Source organism: Rhea pennata, unplaced genomic scaffold (genome assembly GCF_028389875.1).
Source record: "Rhea pennata isolate bPtePen1 unplaced genomic scaffold, bPtePen1.pri scaffold_31, whole genome shotgun sequence".
NCBI lineage: Eukaryota > Metazoa > Chordata > Aves > Rheiformes > Rheidae > Rhea > Rhea pennata.
The window spans coordinates 537963-548748 of record NW_026907678.1 but is presented as its reverse complement, the minus strand read 5'-3'; the positions used below and the strand labels follow the sequence as shown (position 1 = coordinate 548748).

At 53.2% G+C, this 10786-nt stretch overlaps 1 non-coding gene across 1 annotated transcript; it reads left to right on the top strand.

Moving 5' to 3' along the window:
* The first annotated feature begins 6911 nt into the window (after positions 1 to 6911).
* On the top strand, positions 6912 to 6984 carry TRNAK-CUU (transfer RNA lysine (anticodon CUU)). Its single transcript has one exon. It is a non-coding gene; the product is annotated as a tRNA-Lys (tRNA).
* The last annotated feature ends 3802 nt before the right edge of the window (positions 6985 to 10786 follow it).

Sequence of the window (10786 nt, the reverse complement as noted above, 5' to 3'; positions counted from 1 at the left end):
GGTCTCTCAACTGAATGCACTTGGCATTCAACTCCTTGTTTCTGGCCTGCAGCAGGTAAACTTCCTCTTCTGCCTCTTTGCTGCTTTTACTGAGCGTGTTATGCAGTGCCGCCTGGACAGCACTCACAAGCTTTTCTTGGGTGGTCTGATTGTGCAGATCTCCCAGCTGCTGACGCAGCAGGAGATTCTCGCTTTGCAGCTGGGCCAGCTGGGCCCGCAGAGACTCCTCTTCCACAACGTGTCTGCGGACTTGATCTTTTTCAAGCTCCAGAGCACGACCACGTTCCTCGACCTGACACTGGGCTTGACGTAGTGCCCTCCTTGACACTTCCAAGAATGACATTTTTCTCCTCAGAGACTGCTTCAGTTGCTGAACTTTCTTCTCTAGGCCGGTAGCTCGACTTTCAGCTTCACTCAGCTGCTGAGACAAGCTCTTGCTGGTTTCCCGCAAATCAGAGAGCTCCTGATTGAGCTTGTCTTGCAAACTAAGACACTGGGCACACTCCCTCTGAAACCTCCCTCTGCTCAGCCTCATCTTCTGCTGTCTGACGACTTTCAAGGGCCTCAACTTGAGCGGAGATCTGCTGGGAAGTGCAGGAGCCCACCTGTGCCTCCAGTCGCTCTTTGCTCTCATTTGTCTGTTCAAACGTAAGGAAGGAAATGGGACCAAATTTAAGCAAATCCTCGGAAAACAGGAGAGAATGGCAAGCATTCCCTAGATCCATACAAAGACTGTAGCCAGCTGCACTTCAGATTAGAATACAGTTCTCACCTGCACAACTCCTCTTTCACCATTACCAGTTGCACAGTGGTATTTTACATTGGTACAGGCCACCAGCTCTAAATTCCATTAAATTAGGTGAGTTTACATACCTGCCTCCCACAGCTTTCCCTGCCGTCCTGGAGGGCTTCTTCTCCATTTGACCAAGACTTAGGAAGAATGGCTGACTCGGAGTACCCATCTGTATTAAAACCACATCTTGTGGTGAGCAGTGTGAGCTAATACAACTTCCTGATGCCTAGACGGCTTCCAGAATCATCACGCAGAAGTGAAAAATCTGAATGCTAACGCAGACCCACCCCCCAAACTCATCCAATTTGAAAGAGAGCCTCTCAGCAAGCACATTTAACATGCAGCTGCTTTCTTCCTCAGCCATTTCCTCTAGTGCATATTCCTTACTCACGTACCAAGCAAATCACTGCAAGGTGTGCCAAGCAAGCCAGCAAGCACTCACAGCCTACACAACACCTGCCTGGTTGGCTGAAAAAGGCAATGTTTGGAGAAGCCCACAGACACTAAAATAAGCATGATCCAATTTCCTCCAAATGCCCATTTGCTCTAAACGCTTAGAAATCTTCTAACAAGACAGTCAGAAACAAGGCCAAGGAAGCAGGGGCCAGTGGAGGAGACCACAAAAAGAACACGGGCCTCCTTTCTGGTCTCCCCAAAGCTCTTCCAAGTTCCTCCTCTCCCAAGGACGTCAAAGCCTCTTCCTGCTGCCTCTCAGAGGGAACCAGAGGCAGGGGCTATGCTTTGCACATGCCATCCAGCAACTACAGAATTTCCTTCAAGAAGCTTCCCAAGAAGCTATCAAGTTCCCTCTCAACACACCCACGCCATCTCTGAGGAGAGTCTGCGCCGGGGGACAAAAGGATCCAGAGGGAAGAGGAAAGCCTCCGACAAAGACACTCCAAAGACACAGCACACCCCTTCCCCAAGTCCCTGTCCCACACCACCTACTGCCTGCTCTAGTCATTTGACACCGACTGTACTTCTATGTTCAGCAGTCTTCCTCCCCCCACTCCCCCAAAAATACAGGCAAAGGCACAACCACGCTCCAGAGCCGTCCCGGAGGCAGCTGCTCCCCTGGTGCTGCCTCGCTGCAGCAAGGCGGCTCGGACACTGACCTGCGGCCTTGGGGACCGGGTTTGCACCAGCAGAGGCAGAGCGCAGCCGGCCGCAGTCCCGCAGTGCTGTGTCACCCCCCGCTCCCCCCGGGGGCCATCGCAGCCCCCAGATGCACATCCCGGCCCCCACACACATGCCCAGGGCCCTCGTCCCCTGGGGCCGCCCCACGCAGCTGCAGCAGGACACCTCGCCGCCAGCAAAGGCGGCAGCGCTTCCCCCCGGCCCCGCCGGCGGCCGAGGCTCCCACCTCCTGCCTCCGCAGCAGCCGCCCTCGGCAGAAATCCCGCGGCTCCTGCCTGCTGTGGGGCGCCGGGCCCCGACTCTCCTGCGGCGCTGCCGGGAGCAGGTTCCCCCGCCGGGAGAACTGCTCTGCCAGCGCGCAGCTGGCCCAGGCCCTCCGCCCGCAGCTCAGTGCCGCTGCCACTCCCGGGGGCGCTGGACGCCGGCGGCTCCTTCCTCCTCCGCAGGAGCCGGCGGATCTTCTCCATCCTGCGGCGGGGTGGGACACTGCACCACCTCGCCTCGGGGAGAGCTGAGGACGGGCGGGAAAAGCGCCGGCAGCGCCAGCAGCGCCAGCAGCACCAGCAGCACCAGCAGTACCAGTACCAGCACCAGCATCACCAGCAGTAGCACCAGCACCACCATCACCACCAGCACCAGCACCGACACCAGCCACCACCACCAGCACCAGCACCACCAGCACCAGCAGCAGCACCACCACCAGCACCGGCACCGGCACCAGCCACCGCCAGAGGCCGCACTCGCACCACGCAGCTGCCCCCGGCCACACAAGGACGCCCGGGACGTCACAAAGGGCTGGGGGCGGGGAGGGCCCGGCGGGGGCGGGGCCTCACCGCCATCTTCCCCAGCCCAGGCCGCAGTGCGGCAGGTGCTGGGCTTGGCTCTGCGGCACCCGAGGACGGCTCGGGAATTGCTTTCTCCGCCAGCTCCTGCTGCTCTGTCGTGCTGGGCCACCCGCCCCCCTGCCACTGTCCCCTAGTTGGAGAGTCTCGACTCATTTAAAAGTCACCCCTGGCTGCAGGAAATACTGATCTCTTCTCCATTGCCTACAAGCCAGGGAAGGCCGCCCACGCAAGAACTTCACCGGTGCTAAGAAGGCGTAAAAACAAAGCCTTCCAGTTGCACGAACCAGCTCTGCCTGCACACCCCAATTAAAGGGTTTAGAGCTAGTGCGAGGAGGCTCTGAAAGCAGCAGGTCTGCAATGCACTGGTGACCTCATTCCCGTGCTTTCCTCTACAATACCAACATAAGGCCAAAAATGCTGCAGAAATCTCCTCTCCTGGCAGGTTTTGCTCGGTTACCTTCATCCAAACTGCCTTCACAAAGGCTCCTGCTCTGCTCCTGTTTTCAAAGCAGCTCCCCTTTTATCGCTCCCTTCTCAGAGGCAAAAGGTTCAGGCTCAACACCCCTCATCCACTCCTTGGGTAAAAATGCCTTTTACTTGTCCTGACAGCTAGAACTACTTGAGCAGCCTCAGCCCAGCCTGTCACCTGCCCTTGTCTGCTCATTCCAGTGCTAAAGTCATCAAAGCAGCCTGGGCAGTGACCAGGCAGCCAGTGCTGGCAATACCTGCCAGCAACATGCACCTTCCCCTGCTTTGCCCACTTGTAAGTGCCGAGAAATGTACTGCAAAGTGGAGCGTTTCATCAGTTTTCTCAGTCTGGTGTTCAGGCGTCTGGCCACACTAGTACAACAAATGTAAAACCAATGTCAGGCCTGAGCCAATCAACAAGGGGGTACATTTTTTCATGCCATGTCCTTTTTACCCCGGTGCTGTAGTCAGGAGGACGAGGAGCACAAATGCAGAAAATAGGTTTCTCTAAGCACCTTGGGACATTGTGTCCTTTGCAGGTAGATGCCGCTGCTGAAATTAATGCAAAATCTGCACAGCCACCTCCGGAAGGGCTCCTTCGCCCTGGTTGTGCCAGAGAGCTGAGGCATAAGGAAATAGGCATTGGGATTCATATTGTCAGCATTTTACTCAGAATTTTACTGTCTCTTTTCTCTGGAAATGGGTATTTTACCAGGAGACAAAACAAGGACTAAACCCAAGCTAGGCTCCAATAGACCCCATGCTCCCCATGGTGGGGTGGGCCCTGGGGTGCTGTGTGGGCCCTGGCTTGTCCCCACCTTGGTGTGGGCAGAGGGCGGCTGCTGGGCTTGGGGGTTCCTGATCCCAGTGCCTTTACTCTGGGGTGGCCGGGCCTGCAGGAGCACTGAGGAGCAGCACCACATGGGCCGGGCCCTGTCGCCTCGGTGCCTGCTCTCGCCTGCTGGGCTGGGCCAGGGCTGGGGCTGGATCTGGAGCTTTGCCCCAGGCTCCCTGTTGGGCACCACCACCCCGCAGCCACTGTTTTATCATAACAAGTGGCTTTTGTGAGTGGAAGGATCGTAGCTTTGCAAGCCCTGGGCCAGTGAGAGACTGCTGTCAGATGAATCCATTGTCCTTAAAGAGGAAAGATGCCCCCAAAGGTGGAAAGGGGCCTGAGGGATCAGTGGTGGCCTGAATGCCCGCATTCCCTTCCTGCAGCTGGAGATGCCTGGCCTTGTGACAGGGAGACTGGCACCATTTCAGAGAAGGTTCTTCCGTGGTAGCTAACATTAGGATACCAATATAATGAATGCTGTTAGAGCTGTCATTAAAGGAAGCTTTTGCTGTGTTGTAAGAGTGTTGCTCAGAAGGGCCCTCGGTAGCTGGGTGGGAGATGACACCTGTGAGAAGGTGTGAAGTATGCTGGCCTTTCCCTCCTTTGCCTTTTCCCCATCAGGAGCCACTTTCTAAAAGGTACAGCTGAGTTGGCAACAGCAGATGCCAAGTTGCATTCTCTTGCTGAAGCTGTCCAGGACATGCTGCAATTGCGACCTGAAATCTGCAAAATGAGGCTGCTGCTTTGAGTGAGGCAGGAGGAAAAGTGAGAAATAGCAGGGCTGGGAGCTTGTCAGAGCAGGCAAGGCACAAGAGTGTATGTGCACTTGCCCCTACGTTCCCTGCGTCTGGCCCCAAGGTTGCTAACGGCTTCCCCCAGCTTGTCTTTCTTCAGGAAGCGGCAGGTGCTCCTTAAGTGTGGATGTGCGAGCAGTTCTAGTTTTTGGTCTGTCAGAGAGCTGCTCTTGTTGTTGCGACTTGTACTGTGTGAGGCGTTTGTGTTGAGTTGCGCTCTTTAGTGGCAGATCTGTGAGTACTACGATGGCCAGTGTGCCAGGGAGAGGGGGAGGCTTTGCATAAGCACATCTGGAGGGCAAGGAGTGATACCTGAAGAAGACTAAGGTGTCCTGGTGCTCCTGCTGGGCTCGAGAGAGGCTGTTGGAAATGCCCGTATTAGAGCTGGATTGTTTACTTTGCAAAACCTTGTAATTCCTTCGAATGAGTCAGACACTGCCTCAGGTTCCTCTGGTTTCTTCCACCTAGATCTGCTTGTGCCTCTGGAGCAGGGGGCAGCAAGCTCTAACATGGGAGATGCCTTCCCATAGCGGATGGGAGGATGCCCTTCTCCAAGGCCCTTCCCGTGGTTTCATTTCAGCTACAGCCCTCTGGTGGGGTCAGTGGAGGGCTTCTAGTTGGAGGTCCGTTAAAATGTCAGCTCTGCAGCCCCCTGATGCACAGGTGCTTGTGGGGATGGTGGTGGTGGTGCTGGATGATGCCTGTGTCTGCTTGGTTTAGACTGGGCAGGATGGTGTTGAACTAGTTGACTTCAAGCATGGCATGACTTTCTGTTGCTCCTCAGGTATTGCTAGAGCTTGGGATTGTGTTGTTTCCTCATCCTCTCTCTGACCCCAGGGAGGGCCGAGCAGCTCCATTGTGGGCAAGGAGCGAATTTCCTGGGGATGGCCTGACCTGTCACTATTGGCTAGAGACAGGGTGTAGCTGCCAGGGTTGGTCTCCTCGTGAAGCTAGTGGGGAATAACTCTGCCAAATGCAGGTTTCTCAGTGAAGTCCATGGTCACTCTTGTGTCTTGGGAATCCTTGGGAAGTCTTTAGGTGGCATCACATGGAGGAGGGCCTACTTTCCCTTCCCCCAGTGTGTGAGAGAGGAAGTTAGGTACCACTTTGCTCCCATCCAGCTTCTTCTGCTCCTTCCCTTTCTTGCAGGTGAGACTACAAAAGACAGCCTCCAAGCTCAAAATGTGATTCTTTCTTGCATGGGTTTTTTCCCCCTGAGAAGCATCCCTGGAAAGGTGACTCACCTCCAGATCTTGACAAGCCCTCTGACTGGAGGCTCTTGTGCCCATCCCGGCATTGGGGTTACATGCACTCAGGCTCCTCAGCTATATTGCCAACGTGTGCTGTGTTCTGCTTTGTCAAAGAGGAGAGCTGACAGTAGCTCTCTGCTCTCCCTCTTTGCAGCTGCTTGGTGGAGGCTGCCAGGGGCCGTGTTGCTCTTTACGGAAAGCACTGTCGCCTTCTTGTTTCCAGGTTTGTGCATAAAGATGCAGCTTGAGGAAAGGCCTTTGCTGAGCAGGCCGAAAGAAAAGGTACTGTAACACCACACAGAGCAATTGCAGGGAGCCACGTGACTCTGTATGTATGTCTTCCCCTCATAGGCCTGTGTGTCTCCCATGCCAGAGAGACCCTCTCCAGTGGCCAGGCTGTCTCAGCTGGCCCCCATTTCAGAATGCAGATCCAAGAAAAGAATGACCCCAGAAGACGCCAGGGAGCAACAAGGTCCTTCAGGAAGGGAAGACCGAACAAGATGAGGAGTGTGAGAGGGCCGAAAACCTCATAGGAAAGCAGACTGGAAAGCACGAGGAGTCCATGCTCTGTCCACAGAGGCCCATGCATGAGCAGGCCAGTACGTCCTTCCTGTGCAAACCACCCAAGTGGTGCAGGTGTGAAGAGCTTTGCCATTTTGTCATTCGAGAGGAGCGCCTTGCTGTCAAGGGCATAATTTCCTGCGGACATCTTCCTTCAATGAAGATGAGTTGATGTGGAGGGGACAGGCAAAAAGACCAAGGCACATGCCGGAGTACATCAAATAGGTGGCCTGGCTAGCTCAGTTGGTAGAGCATGAGACCCTTAATCTCAGGGTTGTGGGTTCGAGCCCCACGTTGGGCGCTTGAGGTTTTCTCCAAGCTCAAGAGCGGTGCATCCCTATGAGTAAGAAGTGCAGCAAAAGGACCAGGAGACCTGCATGGGTGAGCAAGGATTTCTTGGCCAAATTCAGACAGAAGAAGAAAATACACAGAATGTGCAAGAGGGGACAGGCTCCTTGGGAGAATTATAGGCATGTAGTCAGAGTATGTAGAGATGCTGCGAGGAAGGCTAAGGCTCATTTGGAGTTGAGCCTTGCAAGGGATGTCAAGGACAACAGGAAGGGCTTCTTCAAATATATCAGCAGCGAGAGGAGAACTAGGGAAAATGTGGGCCTGCCACTGAATGGGGCATGGGCCCTGGTGACAAGGGATACAGAGAAGGCAGAATTACTGAATGACTTCTTTGCTTCAGTCTTCACTGCTAAGGGCAGCCCTCATTAATCCTGTAGCCTGGACGTGAGGGAGAAAGTCCGGAGAAGGTGTTCTGGTTAGATTCCCGGGGGCCAAACATCAGGTTTGGCAATTCAGCACAAACACACACACACACACACACACACACACACACACAAACACTCTTCAGTAGCAAAAGGTTATTAGTAGATACTTACAAACAGACCGAGCCAATGGTAATCTTGAGAAGGACCACCTCAATGCTTGTCCCGATCGTCTGCATGGTGAGAGAGAGAGTCGGCAGGCATAATCTTTTCGGGCGTCCCCGAGGAGGCAACGTGGTCCTCTGTTGTGTAGCAGACTCTCCCTCCTTCGGAAAACTCCAGCATTTATGATTACTTGCAGTAGGTAAGAGTCCCGGCACCTGGGGCCAGCGAGTGCAGGGAGTCTAGCCCAACTCCGCCCCGGTTGCATAACCAGGCTATGATACTGCACATGTGTGCAGACTTATTTCGGGGGCCACATTTGACTTTGGGGGTTGCTATTTCACTATTCTTCAGCTTCTGACCTTCATGTTGACTGCTTCTCATGGTGATTCTGTGGCTTCCAGCCACAGAATCTATATGTGACCAACCGCTGTTCTTTCTCACAGATTTCCAAGACCTTGTTAGTTACTTATTTGTATCCCGCTTAACACAGCAGTGTTGTTCTAGGCACTAAAAAGTTACAGCACTAGACTATTCTCATCAAACAGCAGGTGGTACAGATAAAAAAAGTTACAACACAGACCATTCCCATCAAGTATCACGTAGTACAGATACATGCCACCGCGTGGTCCGTTGTTGGAACACGTCTATATTCCACCACACGAACAACGTGGTGTTGTAAAAGGGAGTCCGTAATAGAACGTAATAACGATAGCATACAAGGGATACAACAGGAAATACGAAGGAAAATTACAAATAGTAAGCAGCAAAAAAGCAATAATTTCTGTAGCCAAGGCCATCTCCATGTCCACGTCCCAAAAGGATTCCACTCATCACTAACTTGCAGTTGCTTTGTTAAGTGTTGTAGTTCTTGAATCTTTGCATAAATGGATTGCGAATGATCACTTAAATTCATACAACACATGCCTTTAACATCTTGACAGCCATGACCATGGACTAGCAATAGAAAATCAATGGCAGCACGATTCTGCAATGTAGCTTATCGTACGGAATCAACATCAGTCAGCAAACCAGCTAAAGCACTACTGGTAGCATTACTAAATTTACTTAACCAACAGACAAGTTTAGTTAATGTAGCTAATGCTTGAGCACTTGCGGTTTTAAAGGACGTTTTCCACTTGGTAGTAGTGATGTTACACCAAGCAGTGGCATTTTGGTAAATCGCCTTGGTACTGCTCACCCACCAGGTTGCAGACTGATTTTTCCCCGTATAGGTAAACATAGTAGAATAAGTAGTGGACAAAGACCCTAGAAACTGCATTTCTTGAGGTGGTAATGCAGGCGATACGCCTGCTTGCGATAGCCAGCCATCCCAGGAGCTGTTCCACTGTGTACCATGAGACTGGCCGCTGCTGAGTGTGGTGTTACACAGTGCTGTTAATTATTCTGCCATCAACGGTGCGCCAACTAAGCAGGTAGAGAGCGGGTTCTGCGGAGTAGCAGTACTTAAGCACAGGTGATCTTGTCCCGTGACGTTGGCTAGAGTCACCCAGACATTCTGTTGTGGCTGAGGTACAGTCCAGGCTTGTAGAGAATTGGCTGGACCAGCATGGATATCAGGCCGTGCAAATGAGCAACCCTGACTTGCTGATATGGAGTAACCTTGGAGACACCTTGAAGGACAAGTAATGAGGGAGTAAGAATGAATGCTATGTAAAAACAGAATGAAGGGGTTGGCGAGACGGGACAGTGAATATGTGGATAGCCAATAGCACAGAGCTTTGCGGCGTGAACTATAGTAGTAAGCCAATTAGATACAGCCAGCTGGATGCTTGAGCGTGTGAACAGCATACGATGGTATATAAGCAGGTTAAGTTGCTGAAATAAACGGATCATATTGCCAGCTCATATTGGGTCGTCTTATGATTCCGCAAGCCCGCCTCCGACAAGTGGCGCCCGAACAGGGACCCCGAAGATATAAGTGAACCTGCTTTCTATGAGAGCTGGAGGAAAGGCCGTGTGCGCACTAAAGAGGAATTCGTGCAGCTGCCTTCCGAGTGCCGGTAAGACCGCTGATCCTTGCCATAGAGATGGAACGAGAAGCGGCAATACAGTTATTGATGGAATTCCTCGCTAAGCGAGAGGCGCCTGTCTCTACTAAGAAGTTACTTGCCCTCTGTGAGTGGGCTAGGGGGCATGGACATTTAAGTGACCCCACCTTGGTATTTCGTGTTGGCGAATGGCGGGAGGTGATCAATGCCCTGCAGAAATATCAGGCAGAAAAAAGGGTCGCATGTGCCGCATCGGCAATGCTGGGGGATTGCCCCTCGGAAACCTCTCCCGCAGTTACTCCCTCACAGCTTTTTGCGAGCCCGTCCTCTGCAGGAGGAATGGAGGTTCCTGTGGCTGAGAGCGCAGCGGAGATACGGGCAAAAGCAGCTCAGAGCCAGGCAGAGCAGGAGGGGCAGACTTCTCGTTTGGATGAAGGCCAAGGGGGCCCTTGTTGCCGTCCCTCTGCAACGCCTCTGCCAGAGAACGAGAATAGTGATAATGAAGGGAAAACAGCTGGGGCAAGGAGTGCGCATGCGGAAACTGAGGAGGAGGACCGCTTCCTTGACCCCCCTCCTTCACTGCGGTTGCGCCGCTCAGGGCCTCGGCCTTCAGACCATCTGTTGGAGGAAGTTACTCGGCGCATGAGCAATTTGTGAGCCGGAGAAGTGGGTGATGTGCTTGTTATCTCTTCTGGCGGAGTGCAATTAAAGCCCTTGAATACACAACATCGGTGGTCAGGGGTGATCCGCGATGCCTTTTTGGAGGGTGAGTGGCAGGCCACCGCTGCCTGTCCTCCCTCCGCCTTCCCTGTGACTATTACGAATGGAGGTGGTCAAGCCATTGCTAGGTATCACCCCTTCGAGTGGAAGTTGATGCAGCAAATTCGCAATACAGTTGCTACCTATGGATTACACGGAGAGCTGTCACGACAAATGATTACGTATTTGTTTGCATCAAATGTCATGACACCGGATGACTGTGTTTCGGTGGCAAAACTGGTGTTGACCCCGGCGCAGTTTCTCCTGTGGGAACGATATTGGGAGGAGGGCTGTCGCAAGGTGGTCAACACGCCGAGGCCACAAACTGATCCCCTGCGAGATGTCACCTTGGATATGCTGATGGGCAAAGGAATTTATGCTGCCGCTGCTCAACAACTGCAGTTTCCGGCGGATTTCCACAACGCCTCTGCCGAAGCAGCTAAAAACGCGCTGTGGA